Source organism: Amblyomma mixtum, chromosome 3 (assembly GCF_055824585.1).
Source record: "Amblyomma mixtum isolate Tamu chromosome 3, ASM5582458v1, whole genome shotgun sequence".
In the NCBI taxonomy this organism is placed as follows: Eukaryota; Metazoa; Arthropoda; class Arachnida; order Ixodida; family Ixodidae; genus Amblyomma; species Amblyomma mixtum.
The window spans coordinates 233743309-233760528 of record NC_143014.1 but is presented as its reverse complement, the minus strand read 5'-3'; the positions used below and the strand labels follow the sequence as shown (position 1 = coordinate 233760528).

The following is a 17220-nucleotide window of genomic DNA, read 5'->3' as shown; positions in this document are numbered from 1 at the left end:
GATACCGTTTATGATGACTGTATTTTAGTACAGGGGTCATTCTTTCATTTTTTAGATGTGATAGGAACTCTCCCAGAGGAGCCAGCATCCTTCTCGCTCTCCGAAAAGAATTTATGGTTCTACCAGTCACTGTTACTTCATTTCTCGAGTGCGTTTCAATCACAGTGCCGTGCGGGGCAACTAACATAATCAGTGGTGTTTTTTACTGTCCGCCTGACCTCATAGCTGGCTACTCGGAAGAATTTTCTCGAATTCTGAATGAGGTGCGTCCGCATTTCCCTAACAGTAAGTTGCCTCATTTTAGATGATTTTAATTACCCAAGCATTAACTGCCACTCGCTCGCCGTCCTACCCAGTCACACTGAAGCCCATGTTTTCTCTACTCCTGTCTTGATTTTTCGTTAACGCAGCTCGTTCATCTGCCGACGCGACCCAGAACTAGTATAGCTGACATTTTGTACCTTGTCTTGATTACAAATCCTGACATCTGCCCCGACTTAAACTATCTGGATGGTCTTTGTGATCATGCTATTATAACCGGCAATCTTTCTTGCTCTTATAACGAAAAGAAGGTAAGAACCAAACAAACGCGATCCTAGAATAAATGCGACTATGTAACTATCAATAACAAACTGCTTCAGAAAAACATCGAACCACCGATGTTAAGGAGATGTAGACACAGGCAATAGCTTCTGCACTTGACGACTTGATTGTAAGCACACTAAATATATTGACATTCTTTCATTAGGTTAAATACGGTAAGAGGCTTTCATTACGCAGAACAAAAAATATAACATCAGGCGAACGAAAATCCGAGCCGGTAGGGTACCCCAAACTCTGGCAGCCCCGTGAAACTTTGCGCAATTCCGACCACAGGGACATTGTCCTCTTATGCACATCTTGAGGCTTTGAAGGCCACACAAGACCCCTGCAACAGAAAACTGGAAGCCAACAAATGCTTTTGATGTCACACCACCACACAGTTTCACGAAATATGATGATTTAACACCGAATGATATAAAATTGTGTCTTCAAAAAGCAGACTGTGAATATATACCTTAGCAGTGCATTTGGACACAAAAGCAATTATTGTTGAGGTAAGACGTCACAAAACGCCATTATTCGAATCCATTCGGAGCGTACTAAGAGCCAGTCAGAAAGCTCTCGGGGCTCTTCCGAGCCATTCGCAACTGATGAGCGTGCAGAGAGCGAGCCGTATAGCCAGCCTTCTTCCCATCTTCGTTAAGTACGGATCCCTCATGAAACCGGAGCCAACCTCGTCGCGGGATCTGACTCCAACGATGTAGAGGGGTACGGCGGCTGCTGAACGGAAGCGACGGTGCATGCTGTCAGAATCCTGCGCTGGATGAACGAGACCTAGCAGTGTGACTCCACAGTGAAGGCGAAGGACGCTGAGTGTATGCCATGGAAGCGCTAGGTGACGCCAATCTGCGGCAGCGCAAGGCTGAAGCCAAACACGGGAAACTCGAGGGTGCAGCGGAGGCGAGTCGCACGACTGAGGTGCTAAATAGGAGTTTATAGGCGCAAGAGCGACGAATACAACACAGCGCCAGAGAAATGTATCTTTACCTTTTTGTTGTACTGTCTAAAATGGGAGAGGATTATGATAGGCTGTGTATTAAAATTAGGCTAGCTGGGTATTGCCACGAGCAAGAAGGCGAGGAGTTAACTCCCACCGTGCTTGGCTACGGCGCCTTCTTGTCAGTGCCAGGGTACCCTTTTGATGATGATGAATTTTTATGTCGCAAGCGCATCTGTGGCCAAAGCATGCCAGACGAGGTGTGTTCGTCTACTCAACGTTTTCGTCTACTCGTCTACTCCCACGCAATTCACCAGAAAGAAGTCAAGCACCAGGCGTGGGGGAAAGATTGTATCCATTTTATCACCAGTGGCTACCCGGCGGTGCTGGGGATCGAACCCCGCACATCCTGCATGCGACGAAAATGCTAAAACTCCTAGGTCATCGCTACGGTACCCTTTATGCGCTATAGCGTTAGGGAGCTCGTGTCGCAGAAAATCCCACGCCACCGTGGGACTCAGATTAAGTGCAAGCAGCATAATCTCGAGACGCAGCGCATCGAACCTTAGAATGCACAAGCTCGAAATAGTAGCGAGGGCAACGTAGCTTCTAGCGAAGGAGAATGCATCATTCAGAATGATGCACGTTATGAAGTCCTATCGCACATGAGAGGACATAGATCTGTTTATGCTAACCGCTTAGCGTGCATCAGAGAAGATATGGTTTAGCACACTAACGTGGCCGCAGAGCCTGCTGCCACTATTGCGATGTCAGGCCGCTGAGGTGATTCCCGCATGACTAAACAGGACGCAGACAACTATGGCATTGTAAACTCAGAGTGTAATCAACAAACTCATAGAACCGCCATGTTATGACGAATTCCTATTGCACTCTAGATTTTTCCAAAATTCACAAATTTGGAGACAGTATAGAACCCACCTTTTGTCCTACAGATCAGCATAACGCATTATATTTTAGGGACGTGAATCATACCCGGACTAGGATTAAAAAAACCCATGGATGAGCCTTCTTGTGATGAATTCTTATTGGATTCGGGATTTTTCCTAAATTCATGTATTTGCAGACCATCTAGAACCCATCTTTTGTACTACAGACGCGTAATAAGACGAAAACACCTCGACACATTCTACTCTAGGCATGAATGGCGCGAATCTTTCCACTGCTGACAGCGATCAGTGGACAAGGACCCTGCACTGACACCTTATGTGCGCCCGTCATCATCACTCATGACTCGCAACTCATGACTTCAAATGCCATCTACGTTCCCGGAAAACAGACCGGATCCACCCCTGCATAAACTGTGCATGACTTTGACGCCCGGGGTGCTCTCTAAAATGAAATACCATTCGCAGTCTGCTTAAAGAGTGGTCAGGAAGAAACTGCTTGATTCAAGTCTCCAACCATTTTCTTCTCTCCACAGGTCAGTTGCACTTTCGCTAAAATGAGGGCTGGTGACGAAGTACTATTACTAGTTCTGCACAGTGTTCACGTACATGTAACTAGCATATGATTGTTACATTCTATACATGGCTGACTGGAAGGCTGCCACCCCGACTGAGTGCGTCGGTGTAGACGTCAGTGACATATCGTGGGCGGCAGAGGTCGAGGCGGACGCTCGTGCTCCATACCACCTCCTTGTTATTCGTAGATTATTCGCGGGCAGCTCCATGCCACGTACACCAACCGAGGCTTCACGTCACTGACCTCTTTCATATCACCAAAAAGATGCAGGGCAGACGGCATTTCTAGATCCTCACCAGAAAGTGGTGCAAGAACAGTGTGCATTTATGTTTGCACTTTCAGAGCGAGAAGTTGCGAATTTTTGACAGAGTTCTCCCATGTTCTAGAGGTGTTGATGGTGGCTTGGAGAGAGAATTGTGCATCATTATCAAAGAACACAGGTCCCTGGAGGCTATGGAGAACCTTTCACGCACTATCACGGTAGAAATTGTCCTGAACCCACGTACCATGCGTGAGCATTCCAGAGCAGAGATGCAAACGCTTTCTTTCCGAAACCGATACAAAAGCCGAAGTGTCTGGCAAATGTGACAGTGACTTATAGCTTGTCCAACTTGTTCTTCCATGCGAGGCCCGCAATAAAGGTCACGCAGCCTTTGCTTAGTTCGTACGATTCCAGGGTGGTTTTGATGTACAAAGGTGACAAGCGTAGCTCTCAACACATCGGCGAGTGCAGTCTTTTCGCCTCGTAGCAACAAGGCTGTGATATCTTCATCCTTTGCTTACAAATATAAGCCCCTTGACACCACACTAGCTTTTGAGAACAGTTTCACCTTCACCGAGCTAGCCAACGCCAAAGAACGGACTCGTCCGTCTGTTGGCTGTTGTTTTCCAGTAGGTCACACCAACTAGCTCAGACACAAGTCCTCCTGCCTCAAAACGGGGTTGTAATATCTACCTCGAGTTACTGTTATTGGACCTTTGGTCCGCCCTTAGACAATTATATTTTAAAATGTCTGTCTTCAAGTCTTGCCGTCGCCCTGCATTTGTGTAGTGTGTGTCCACTTATGATTCATATCTTATGCTCGTTGTCCACAGATGGCCCAGGAAATCCTCATCCACAAGAACCTCAATCACAAGCATATTGTTGGGTTACACAGCTACTTCGAGGATGAACACAACGTGTACATCGTCCTTGAGCTGTGCTGCAGGCGGGTATGAACAGCTTCGTTTGTTTCTCGCGGTTAGAGACTTTAGACCTTTGGTCTAGTTTGGTTCCAGTCTTATATTTAGCGGCGCAAGTAAACAGGCCATAAGAAAAATTGGAGGCGACACTTAGGCTCCGCCTTAAAGATAGGATGCGATATCGTTAATGGGTTAATGCCCATACATATGGAACTGCTCGTTCTCGACTTAACATTCTACATCCCTTGGAGTCCTCATGCCCCTCCTGGCGCAGTGGTGCAGTGGTTAAGCGGTGTGCCACTGCCCTGCGAAGGCAGGTGCTGTCACGTGTGGGGATTCTGCAAACTACGTTGCGACCTATAGTCATTAATTTAGCAGCCACCTGCCCCGATGGTCAGCTTGCTCACAATCTGGCGGGTAGGTTGTCTTGATGTTACCATGTCACACGACCTAGGTGGCGCACCGAGGTTTTATTTCCGGGGATTTCTAGCTCACAACGCCGACACTGACGACGCGCATATTCTGCGGAACGATTTCGATAACGCTCTCGCGTCAAAAAGAACACATGCTCGCGTGTGTTGTCACTGCAATGCAGTGCAGCGAATATTTGACTCTAGTGAAAAAATTGGACTGCTTACTTCAGTACCACTAAATAACTCTTTAGCTCGGGTGTTGCAATGGGCAGTCATTCAGAGCCGAATGCCTAGAGTGGAGCGCTGCGCGGGGCTAGATAAACTGTTTTGCGGCATTCTTTTTCCAGTCACTCGCGGAAATGCACAGGCGACGGAGCAAGCTTACAGAGGGCGAGGCAAGGTACTTCATCCATCGCCTTCTACTCGCCTGCCAATATCTGAGGGAGCAGCGGGTCGTCCACAGGGACCTAAAGTTGGGAAACCTACTGCTGAACGAGGAGATGGAGCTGAAGGTGGCAGACTTTGGTCTTGCCACCCGCGTCAGCTATGAGGGCGAGCGCAAGAGGACTCTTTGCGGAACGCCCAACTACATCGCCCCGGAGGTACTGTTGAAGAAGGGGCACAGCTTCGAAGTGGACGTCTGGTCGATCGAATGCATCCTGTGAGTTTTCTACGTCGCCATAGAGGCCTCTCCACTGCTTTATAAACACTGCTCAGCGCCGGTGAAAGCCAGACGAAAAATCTGAAACGAGATCGACTTCTGAACAAGTACTTTTAGATGTCCGTTTGCGCAAGATGATTTGCAGTTCAGGTGTCCCTGCATGTACTGTTTGACTGTTCGAGCATAGAGACTTTTGGAGCGTTATCATTAAATAATTTTGAATAACTGTTTTGGGTTGTCACCGGCAGTATCACAGGAAATTTCGGGATCATGCTTCACCCTCTGACAAAACATTCTCGAATATTCTTTCGCAACATCTTAGCATGTTCATATAAGTAAAAAAACACTTTACTATTAAATAAAAAGCTTAAGTACACAAAACCCTATTGAGTTTGACATGTGATTGGGATAAGGAGTGTAAGTAAATAGTATGTCTTTCTTGGACTGTAAAAATGTCACAAATATCTAAACTGTAGTGACTCAGAAATGAAAACTTCTGCGTAGAGAAGCTTAGTGTAGTTTTTGAAGGATAATCGCCGGTGATAATATGCGTTGCTCACATGACGTGTATTCTAAAGCCAAAGGAAGCTGAAGGCATCGCCAGAACTTGCCGCGTACCCGCGCTCTATAGAAGGAAGGCGTAGTTAATGATTGCACAAGTGTTTATTAGACGGAAAGCTGCATTACAAACACTGCACTAACCTCCACACCTCAGTACAACATATAGCTCTGCAACTCTATGCGACAGCAGACCAGCTGTACCCAGCGGTCAAAGCAATGACTGCATGCGTTTGCGGTGGAGCTAAGACGACTATGGGTGCTCGCGGGTTGCACGGCCAACCTAAGGATTGAGTCACGTGGCACACCACAAAGGAAGATGGAGAAGACGTGGAACGTATCTGGACGACTCAGACTGCATGTCGACAGGTGTTCGCGCGTTTTCCCGGCAAATGCCGGCGGGCGCAGAAGTAAAAATATCAGGCCCTTCCGATTCTAAAGCGTCAGCTCCCTGCAAAGGTGAGTGGCAGAGCTCTGTTCGGGCTGTGACTCTAGAAAATATTCAATTTGTACTCGGATTCGTGGCGTCTTGGGCATTATTTCCTGCTAGCGACCTCACGCCGGAGCAATGCTCCAGTTTCTCACCAAGAGTGGTGCAATGAAAATGTGAAGCAGGAACAGGAAGACCGGATGGTAGGGTGACTGACAGTGGTCTCGAAAGAGCTTTTCTGCGTAGGCGACAAGCAGAGCAACCGCCCCATTCCTATAACAGACTCCACTGGATGTCCCTGTGCAGTAAAAAAGCAACTATAAGCGCGTGCCTAGGGTCGCTCAAGAGACACAATCTTCATATTTCTGACGTCACAATCTGTCTTCTTCGATACACTGCATTTTAAGCAAATAACGCTTGCGTTGAGTGTTTATATTTACTAGTTTTCCGGGCTATCACAGATGTGCTCCCTTCCAAAGAAAAGCATGCAGTGCACGTAGGGTATTGCAAATGAAGTGCACGGCCGTCATTGGTCCCTGAGGTACTGTCCTCTGCAGGTATATGATGCTTGTGGGGCACCCTCCGTTCGCGACCTCGAGTGTGGAGGAAACTTACGCCCGGATTAAGGAGAACAGATACAGCATGCCTCCGACGATGAGCTCCAAAGCCCGTGCACTCATCCGAAGCATCCTCCAGCACGATCCAAAAAGGAGACCCACCATCGAGGTCATCCTGGAGGATGGTTTCATTACCTCCGGTACGTATTTCAATGTGCATTCTCATTGCAGGGATATTTTGCGCGGAAGTGAGCGTCACTGCTGCCGTAAACGTAGATGTACGGGTACATATTAGGGCGCTTTAATTCTGACACCACAGGCTGTAGGTGTTCTGGGAAATGTTTCACCCTTAATAGGTGGTAGATGCTTTCTGTCTAACGTGTTCTAAAGTTAACTCAACCAAAAATTACTTTTTGAGAGTTGTGTAGAGACCTTTCACTGCCAGACGAACGCAATGTCACTAGAGGAGGTGTATGTGGAGCAGCATAGAAATATATTAAAACACTGCAATTAAATGTATGAAACACCGTATGAGGAATGAAATAGAGCAAACTATAACGAGTGAGTAGAAAAAGGCAAGGTTGAATAATAATAAGCACGTGGTCGGAATAGGAAGGGAGTCTCTTTCGCCTCTTCGGAGCTACAGGTGGGAGTAGCTTGGGACGTCGATGAATGTGTTGTACTTTGTCCCCGACGCAACGATTGTCACTATACCTGCTGAGAGGAAATCGGAGGGTAGTTAAGTGCTGTACCTTCATGCCGTGTATCAATTCGTAACCTCATATGCTTGAAATATATTTATCCTGATATGAAGCTGCGTGTGTTCAGGTGAAAGGAATACACATAGCAGCAGCTCACAATCAAGCTGGTACTATGTGTTATCACGTTTGTGCCAGGCTGACATACTTAGAAAAAATACACCTATTCCAAACATTTAGCACCGTGAGTCTAGCGATACTGAGGGTGGGCCTGCCACCAGGAGTGAACGGCGCGCCATTGTGGCTATTACTGTGCAAACAGTGAAACCAAAGAGAAATATATAATAGGCGCGTAACAGGGAAAACGTGGATGTGTTCGCCGCTTGAGCAAAACAACCGGTGTCTTGCTGTTCTCTTCTGTAGCAAGACGGTGCCAATAGCAATGCCATCTCTGCATGAAGGTCATTTCGGCATAGACTGTTTTCTTGATTTCTTGTTCTTAATTGCGATCCTGCACCAAAATTGAAATTTTGACCATCGCGCTAGGAAGATGGAGCTCTTCGTTGCAGTGCTCTTATTATGTGCAGGGCCCCTGCCTTCCCGCCTCCCTACGTCCTACCTGGTGATACCACCACGATTTGACACTCTTGATACCGCCAGGACCATCGTCGACCGTCCGCCTCTTATGGCAAAAACGACGAACGAGGTGAGTCGACCAAAAATAATAATCACTGAACGAGAATCGCCTCGTCATCCGGAAACTCTAGAACGTGTGCGGTCAACTGGATGGGCACGCGTGTCTTGACGAAACAGTACTCGCTGCGGCCCAAACGTTCACAACCGAAGTCATAAGAGTGTACACAATTGCTGTAGGTCACTAGCATTTCCTATGGCGTAACCACCGCTAATTGATGTTAGTGATTGCAAGCACGAAAACTTATGTTAACTGGCTCAATACGTCAGTTCTGCGACTTACGAAAGCTGAAACAGGGATAAAATCTTCTAGAAAGTGATTATGGGCGTCGCAGGACCAGTAAATAATATTGGTGGGCCTGTTTCAAATTTGCCCAGATCTGTCGAAGGGTATTGAGAATATTGTGAAGAAATTTTCTAAGAATGTTTTTGAGCTGTATCTCAAAGTTATAGAATACCCTTACAATATTCGTCTTTTGTGAACATTTCCTCGCTAAATCTTGTTAACCACATTCTTGGCATTCCTGGAATAAAATATTTCCCTTTAGAACAAGCCATTATTGACTTAGGAATGCATGCTGAAGCAAGGCAACAGAAGAAAAAAAAATGTAGTCGTACTTCTGGCCAGCTAACCTTTTACGAAAATATCACTTCCATTGCGCGCTTTTGCTTTGCAGAGCTAGTGGCCACGATTACTCCTTTGAAGAAGCGTCAGGGAAAAGATGAAAGACCGGCCCAGAGCGTGAAGTCGAAGCTGCGTAAGTAACATTTCGGGTCCCTCTCCAGCTGCACAGTTATGGAGCAGCCTGTTGCTCCGGTAATTATAAAATGGGAGGACAATTTATTTCCCGCGAAAACATAATCGGAGGATTGCATGTACTGTACCCTTTGGCCTTTTGATACTGATCCGGTGAAGAAACGGGCCTATGTGATACATACTTTACACTACAATTTCTTCGCAAATACTGTAACTGATTAAGCTTTAGGATTAGGCGTATTTTTCTTATCGTGCCCCAAAGCATCAATTGCGTGCGCAGCGCTGCTGTCAACTGTACTATTGTGTCACGTTGGGTTTGAAGCTAATACCTTAATAATATCGTCAGTTTCGTTTAAGGTATTGGTTTCCGCTTTAACTTTTAATGTTTAACTTTTTTAATAATGCCTGTCTGAAATGAAATTTTACCGAATGAAACAAATGACAATGCTCTTTTCAACGGGGCTGGACTGCCCCAAGAAATTACTTAACCCTGTCTTCAGCTCGCCATCTGCCGTTGACGTTTTTGTGTTCTTTTCCTTTATTGCGCTCTTTTATCCTAGAAAGCCAGAAAGGCTCTGTTGTCCATATTACATGCACTGCTCAAGTTGAATTAATGATTTCATTTATAAGGTACAAAATATTTGTATGCATCCCTTATTCGTAATAAGGGAGTAATTACTCATTGACATCCACCTGAGCGCAGCCATACGGTCACAAAGGAAAGCTTAACAGCTTTCTGAGAAAGCTGTCTAGCTTTCCTTTGTAGCCGTATGGCTGCGCTCGGGTGGATGCCAATGAGTAATTACTCCCTTATTACTAATTTACTCCACTTTGGGGGATTCCCCTAAACATTTGACCAACACTGTTCTCACTTCGAGTTACTGATCAATTCGTTCTCGCCCTACTATAAGCTTGCCGTCCCGGTTAGCTCAATTGATAGAGCGGCTGCTTCGGTCAAGCGGTGGTCTTGGGTTCGAACCTCAGACCAGGGCGAATTTTTCTTTAACTACGTAGTTTCCGAAAAAGCTGTTCAGTTTTTTTTTGTAGCCGTATGGCTGCGCTCGGGTGCATGTCAGTGAGTAATTACTCCCTTATTACAAATCTACTCCGCTTTGGGGGATTCCCCTAAACATTTGACCATCACTTATTGCATGCTTGACTCGCCGCACTTTGTAGCTGCAATGCCGAAGGAAGCTCAAGCCCCACCTCCAGCAGCTGAAATGCTGAGCCCTGGGCAGCAACGAGAAAGTCACCGTGCAGAGTACGTGAAGACGCTGCAGCGTCTCTTGCAGCAGCTCTTGAGTGCGCGGCCCCCCGAGCACTGCTTCGATCGGCCCGACGAGGCGGAGGACCCTGCCTCCGCGCCAATGTTCTGGATCAGCAAGTGGGCGGACTACACCGACAAGTATGACATGGGCTACCAGCTATGCGACGGCAGCATTGGACTGGTCTTCATTGACAACACACGTATCGTCCTGCTCAACAACGTGTAAGCACCTCTGCCTGATCTTAAGGTTTCGGTTAAGGAGTAAAAAAGGGATAGGATGCAACATTATGAGGCATTCTTAACGTGGAGTCACAGGGAATAAAGGAGTCCGAATAAATCTAGAACTTAAGCCGCAATAAGCTCGATTCAAGTTAGTATAAAGAGGGGTGATTTGAAACAAGGGCGCGTTTTTTGATATTTTTTCTATCGTGGAAAGCATACGGGTGAGCGCACATCTGGACGAATTTATTGGTCAAGGAAAACGGTTCAGGGTTGCTATTTTTGAAGCTGTTGTTTTTTTCTGCGGCATTGACGTCGACCCATGTGAAGAGTTGATCACAGATTTCCGTGACCGTTCTTTATAACCATGACATGCAGCAATTTTTTGAATGGTTCTGCATGATAGTACTTTTTTGCAGTAAAACGCATTAAGGTAAAATGGAGAGAAATCCAGGTAGTCGAAATTATTCCGGTGTACTCCACCGCGGCGTCTGATATTCCATGTGCAGTTTTAGGGCATTAAACACAATATAATCTTCTATAATCAATTCTTGATATCCTTGGCGTGATCTTGATAAACTGTAATCTCAATGTATTTTTAAAGTGGTAATGGTACCCGGAACTTTCCTTTCCGGCCAGATTATGTTCTAAGCATTGCGGAGTCCGCACAGAGTCAGTTCTGCTGCTTTCCATGCGTGTAATTATATTTGGCAAAAACTCTTAGGTGATCCTCGGTAGATCGTTGAATGCGTTAGCAGTCTAACGTTCGTTATCATCCGAGGTTGGCATATTAAGTTCGTAGTATCCCAGGTAGTACACTTGGGTTCCCTATATCCGAGGTCAACACATAGAAGTTCTATACATCAGAGGTCAACAAATGAAAGTTCATATATCCAAGGGTGCATACTCAGGTTCGTTATATGCGATGTAACACGACAGTTAGTAATATTTGAGCTTAACACACTTAAGTTCATTACAGTGCAATCCACTTATAACGATACCACATATAACGATATATCGGTTATAACGATAAGTTGTCTTAAGAGTATCAACTTATGCATTGAGGCTATGGAAAAAAAAAACCATATATAACGATATGTCCGTGACCGAATATCGGATACAACGATCAGAATTTTTTCTTCTGGACATCGTTTTCCATGCTGAGCGTGACATTCGCGGTGCAAAGTTCCCTTGAACGATGCCGAGATCGGGCGATAACTTCGGATACGCGAGTTCGCCGTGCCTGCCGCCATTTTTTCCGTGCGCGCCGATTGCGAAAGCCACGGAGAGCGAGCCGTGGCCTCCGTGATCGTGGCGGCGCGCCGCCGCCGGAGGAGATCGCGGCGGCCACAAGCGAGCATCGCGAGTTGGCGTAAGCGCCGCAAGATGGCGCGAGTTGCTCCGCGCGTCTAAAGTCACGCGCGTCCGCGCGTCGGCCGCATCGCCTAGGCTACGGAAGACGATGGGAAAGAGAGAGGCAAAAAAAAAAAAAAAACGAAGCGGGGGGGGGCGCTCTTCGCCCCTTCGCGCGCCTGTAAGAGAGGAGAACAAGCGCAGTGCCTGCAGCCGATGAGAGAGAGAGAGGGCAAAAAAAAAAAAAAGAGAAGCGGGCGCCCCTCGCGCGCCTGTACGAGAGCAGAACAAGCGCAGTGCCTGCAGCCGTTGGATGCCGGCGTGATCGCCTATTTCAAAGCATTGTATCGGCGACGCGTGCTGGAATGGCTAATTTTAGCAACCGATCGTGTTTTTGGCACGTCAGAGCAGGCCGCGGACTTGAAGATCAAACTGCTTCAAGAAGGCGGGCTTTGTGCGCCAGGACGAAACCCCCCCTGACGTGGAAACTGATACGGTGGAAGCTGCGGACATTACTGAGCTCTGGGAGCACGCCGCAAATGTCGACGAAATGAATGGTACGTCCATTGAGGAGTTCCTAAGTGCAGATAGTGCTGCTACGTTCTGCGAGGAGGTCACCGAGAATGTGTTGTCACGGCAGAGTGCGGCGGCAGCAGCGACAGCGACGACGAAATTGACACTGGCCCACCTTCGACACCGATGACTACGCAAAGTGCGCTGTGCAAGATAGAATCGCTGATCGACTTTATGCACGCGAAAGGGTTGCCGCCAGTGTACGCGCAGCAGCTGGATGCTATGCACACTGCAGTAGTGAAACTGCAACTGCCACGCAAGCAAGTGCCCATATAAATTACTTTAGCGCACCTAACGCTTGAGGCACTTGTTAAACGTGACGAATAAACGCGTTGTTTCACAAATCGTACGTTCTGCAATTACTGTTCTTCAGCGCAAGTGTAAAACTTGAGTCAGGAGCTACAGAGGTAAGTTTGGCAGCCATTTTTATGGCAGTCCAGATATAGCGATGATCGGTTATAACGATCGTTTTTTCCGGATTTTTCGATATCGTTACAAGTGGACTGCACTGTATATCATAGGTGGCGTACCAGGTGGCGCGCCACGCGTGGCGGCGTTCGCCATTTCCATTTGCGCAGGTGCTTGTAATGCTAACGTATTAATAGACCTGTAATTGCAGATGTGCTGCATTTATCAGTTTGTTTCCTTATTCCAAAACACTATCTATGCTGTAAATACGCGCCTTCATCTGTGTTTGCTCATTTTGTCAATGTGCTGCTTCATATTCTTCCCTGTTCCCATTGCAATGCTTGTTCTCAACACTGACGGCAAAAATGCTTGCTCTAGGGGCTCGGAACAAGAAAAAAAGAGGCATCAAATGGCTGAGGATATGCAGTGCTGCTAAACAGCCTTACAATGCATTCAGAACTCAGCGTTTCTTGACGGTAGCGGAGTGAATTCTTCGGTTTTATTACCTTCCCGTGGCACCAAGCCGTTGGTCCTTCCACCCAGACGGAGACGGGTGTCTTCTGGCTCATATTCACCAGGCCTTGCCGCCCGATTAACTCTTGATTGAGCTCCGTAGATTGGGGTACAACTTTGGCGTCACAAGAAAAGAAATTATATGTTGCCAAAAAGCCGTAAGGCATGGGTGTTAAGTTCGCTGAGCATTATGGCAGGCAAGCTTCATCTCACGTGTTCGAAGACTCTTTCTAGGGTATGGACCTTGGGCATGCAATATTAATGGCTAGATTTCCGGATCTTGCGATGTATACTGCTTCACCGTATTTCTCTCGTGAAAAAGTGATGTATTTGCCAACGGCAGAGAACTGTACTATAGTTTCCTGGAGCCGCTGCTTGCGTAATTTGATTTTGAGAAATACGGCGTGTTTGTACTTAATAATAAACATCCCCCACCCCTACTTTCTGGAAGCTTAAAAAGCAAACTGCTCATTTTGTTGAGGAAAAATTTGCACATTTATGCAATATTACGCCCGTAATGCTGTCACTCGTGTTTTGCAGGAGTATGAGGTACGTGGATGAGGACGGTACTGAGCACTACCACACCGTGGAAGACTACCCCTCATCGCTTGAGAAGAAAACCAAGTTGCTGAACTACTACTCGACTTACATGGAGTCGAAGCTGCAGAAGACGGGTCGGGACGTCAGTCTGCGCGAGTGCGACAATCTGGTCAGACTGCCCGTGTTGGGATCGTGGCTCGCCCCCGTACAGCCATGTCTTTCTACCTCACTAATGGGATCGTGCAGGTAGACGTGGCCACGTTTATTCTTTAAATGTCGAAAGTATTCAACTCAAAGTTTTTTTTTCGAGAGGATTGCTCTGTTTTAAGCTAGGCGTTGTAACGGTAGTCTGCTTAGATTACCGTATCGTGTAGTTATTATAAAAAGTAAAAAAAATACTGAACGGGGTGACATGTTTGCAAATGTATAGTTGATGCATACAATGAGTTTGGCAAAAGCGTGAAGTCGGCGCGTGACTAAGCATTTTATTGGCGTGAGTGGTTAGCCACGTTAACGCTGTGGCATACTGTATCCAAGGCGCGAGCGAAGAGCCAGCAATCCTGAGGCTGAATTCGACGCGAATTCTGGCCAAACGCATTTTCATGTAAATTTGCGTAGTAACATTTATCTTTTCGATCGTATGTATTTTTTTAGGTTTTCGATGCAGTGAAAGCCGCTTAAGACTCCAAATACGCAATATATGGGAGATGAAACGTCAGCCGCTTCACGTGCGCGATGTTTTGTGTAAACTTTAATGCGAAAATTTCACTTATATTCTCGTGGATTTATTTCTGCGTCCATTCTCGTGAAAATGGCAGAAGAGTGCAAGCATCAAATATTGATTGGGTAACAAGATGCGAAAGTGCAATCCATGGCATGTCACAGCTCGTTTCCGCTAAATCGGTCGTGCTGAGAGCAAAGTGTATTTTTTATTATTGTCTTAGATTATACAACCTGTGAATGTTCGGGGCTACTTTATGCATGACAAATATTTCTTTCAGAGATGGTTGCCATCGCCTAAAGCACAACATCCGTTTCAAATAGTGTGTCATCTTTGCAGGTCAACTTTCTTCAGGACCATTCGAAGCTCATTCCGTGTCCTCGCATGACCGCGGTGACGCACGTCAAACCCACCGGCACCTTTCACACATACAGGCTCAAAACACTTCAGCGTGGCTGCCCGCCGAAGCTGCTCTCGCTCCTTCAGTACACCCGCACTATCCTGGACAAAATGGCCACTCAGTCACGCTAGCTGGACAGGGCCACTGTTTTACTCGACTGGTGGGATGCAATGGGCAGACCGTGATTTCACGTGTTATATTTACTCTAAAGATGCATTTCTACCGCATGTTTCTTTTATATTTTCATACTTGTTTTCATTGACACGTGACTCCTTTGCTGGGTCATAATCAGCTGCACCACTATCATTATTTCACAGTGCACATGCATGCATCGTGAACTGCGTAGCCCAATTCTAGCATCGCTGCCTTTATTTTTCGCACATCACCACAATATCGAACAAGCTCTTCCAGAGGTTTTGTTTGCTTCTTTTGAACTGAACGCTGTGTTCTGAGCTTGTATTCCGACAGAGACTGCTCGCAAGATTGACTATTCGGCGACATCAAAAGGTTGCATATAATGGGCCGCGGGTTGCACGACACCTTTGTGCGGCAGTATCTATCAACTTATTGCCCTGTAATGGGCAACGTACACTTAGACGGGGCAGCTAGAGTGACGAACACTCAGATTAGATTAACCTTTGTGCGCTTTCACTTAGTCTGTTAAGGAAAGCTTTTCAGAGCCAGCAGGTCGCATTCGGAGTGTACGTTATGGTGCTAATCAGCGTTGCAATAAAGGCTTAAATTTTTACCGTGTTTATTACAATTCGTTCGATATTTCCTGTTTCGGTCACCGGGCTAGTTTATGACGCGCTCTTGCATATACGCAGAAAATATGTAAATTTGAATGGAAGCGTACCAATTTTGCTTTTAATTTGCGTTATCTTTAATGGCTTCCAGGAGTATTTCTTTCTAATATAGCTCTCAACACTGTTGTAATTTGAGCATAGTTCTGGTTATTGTGAAAATAAAAGTGAAATAAGCTGCACTTTGTGGTTTACTATCTGCTTTGCCATGGTATTTTGATTAGGCTACGGGAGATTTTTCCGCCGCAAGAGTTACAATGTCGCTGTGCACAGCATAAACTGCAGGGCGTAGTTAAACGTTACAAATGCAATTAAAGTAATTAAAGGAATGGTAATAAGGAATGGGTTGGAGAGACTTGGGACAGGCCTTTGCCCTGCAGTTGGCGTAGTCAGGTTGGTGACGAATAAGGGAGTGTTAGCATTCATCCAAGTGCAGTAATACGGCGGAAAAGGAAAGCTATACAGTTTTCGCAGAAACTTCGTTGCTGAACAAAAATTCGTCCTGGTCTGGGGTATAGCTGTGCAGCTTTCCTATGTAGTGGTATGGCTGCTTTTATATACTAATCAGTAAATAACCAATATTACAAATAAACCTGGAGATTCCCCTAAACATTGGGTCAACGAAGCAACAATAAGTTTCATTTAATGCAGTCTCAGCATTATGATTAAACTATCATTTGCGTGTGCGTAACAGTACCGAGACTATTCTGGTGATCTGTTATGAAGATATTGTACATATTTGTTATTTCATGCATTCTCTTGTTATTGTTTTACTGCTGTCTGTCATCGCCGTGCCAAGCCGCTACGGGAGATGGGATTTTTTTCAAGCCGCGTGCGCGGCTTTTTTTCCTTTCTCCTCAGCCATTGTACATGACTGAAATAAATACACTGAACTGAACTGAACTGAACTGAAGATATTTCGTGCGGTGGGATGCACGCAAAATCACTGCATATGTCGAACTTTGAATTACGCTCTTCACATCTAAAAGCAATTAACTGAATGAGAGAACTTTAATAGCGCCGTTTGTGTTCCACTGCGTTTTAACTTACTATCGATCCCTTTCATGAAAGATAACATTAGTTTTTGAGGAAAGGAAACTGCGAATTGAGATTGCAAAGATATCTGAAACGGCTCGCAAATTAAAGCGTGAATGCTCGAATTGAATTTCTCTGTTTGCGTGACTTTTAATGCGCGGTCTTTGGATTGCGTATTTTTCTTCATGCTGCCATCTTCAACAGAGCATGCTCTTCACTGTTTGGCTATAAATTTATTGACATACTTTATTTTTTTCCTTTGCTTTGCTTTGCTTTTCGCACAGCACTGTTGCGTAATTGTGAACTACACTACCACTCATAAATACCTTGTAGCATTCGTTCCATCTTCATCGAACTGCAGCCGCGGAGAGCAATGCGACCCTCGATAGTCTGTGCAGAAGGAACACTGATCGACCG

The 17220-nt window shown here is 46.0% G+C and overlaps 1 pseudogene across 1 annotated transcript in view; it reads left to right on the top strand.

Moving 5' to 3' along the window:
* LOC149354040 (serine/threonine-protein kinase PLK1-like) overlaps nucleotides 1–16666 on the top strand; it is a 72735-nt pseudogene extending 56069 nt beyond the window's left edge. The window contains exons 19-26 of the transcript XR_016291149.1: nucleotides 4118–4234; nucleotides 4965–5278; nucleotides 6824–7023; nucleotides 8109–8231; nucleotides 8898–8972; nucleotides 10148–10460; nucleotides 13845–14090; nucleotides 14905–16666. The product of XR_016291149.1 is annotated as a serine/threonine-protein kinase PLK1-like (transcript). The remainder of the gene's footprint in view (nucleotides 1–4117; nucleotides 4235–4964; nucleotides 5279–6823; nucleotides 7024–8108; nucleotides 8232–8897; nucleotides 8973–10147; nucleotides 10461–13844; nucleotides 14091–14904) is intronic.
* Nucleotides 16667–17220: the final 554 nt, after the last annotated feature.